Raw genomic sequence first — 529 nt, 5'->3', positions numbered from 1 at the left:
GAGTATGTTACATCATACAGTATGTGACGTGAAATAGACACAGGTAGTTAATGAGTCAACTAAATATCATAATTAGGCATTTGACTAAGTTTATAAAGTGAGCCATAAAAGAAATCTCATTGGGAAAATGGGAGATCGATTCCTTGGTATTCTAAGTTCCTTACAACAAACTTTTAGAGCCAGCACTATTTTGATCCTCTCTGACGGGGAAACTGAGTCTGGGGGCATTTAAGTGGCTTGCCCCAAGTAGTAACAGGTGGTCTGACACCAGCGCAGGCTCAGTGATTTCAAATTACGTCCATGAACTGTCAATTATCGGTGCTTGTGAGGTGTATATTAAATGGATGTAAAGCACGTGTATGCAATAAACACTCCATAAATGCTACTCTATCTGGCAGTTTTATCTACCTTGCAAGTGACCTTGCTTCCCTCCCGCTGCGTCGGTTTCTTCCTTTGTGGGTGCAGGCCGGGTCCCAGGCCGGGCCGCCGCACTGGGGTGCTCCAAGCAGCGGGCGGGACAGGGCCGGCC

Source organism: Pteropus alecto, unplaced genomic scaffold (genome assembly GCF_000325575.1).
Source record: "Pteropus alecto unplaced genomic scaffold, ASM32557v1 scaffold42, whole genome shotgun sequence".
Taxonomy (NCBI): domain Eukaryota; kingdom Metazoa; phylum Chordata; class Mammalia; order Chiroptera; family Pteropodidae; genus Pteropus; species Pteropus alecto.
Note: the sequence above shows the minus strand (reverse complement) of the source record.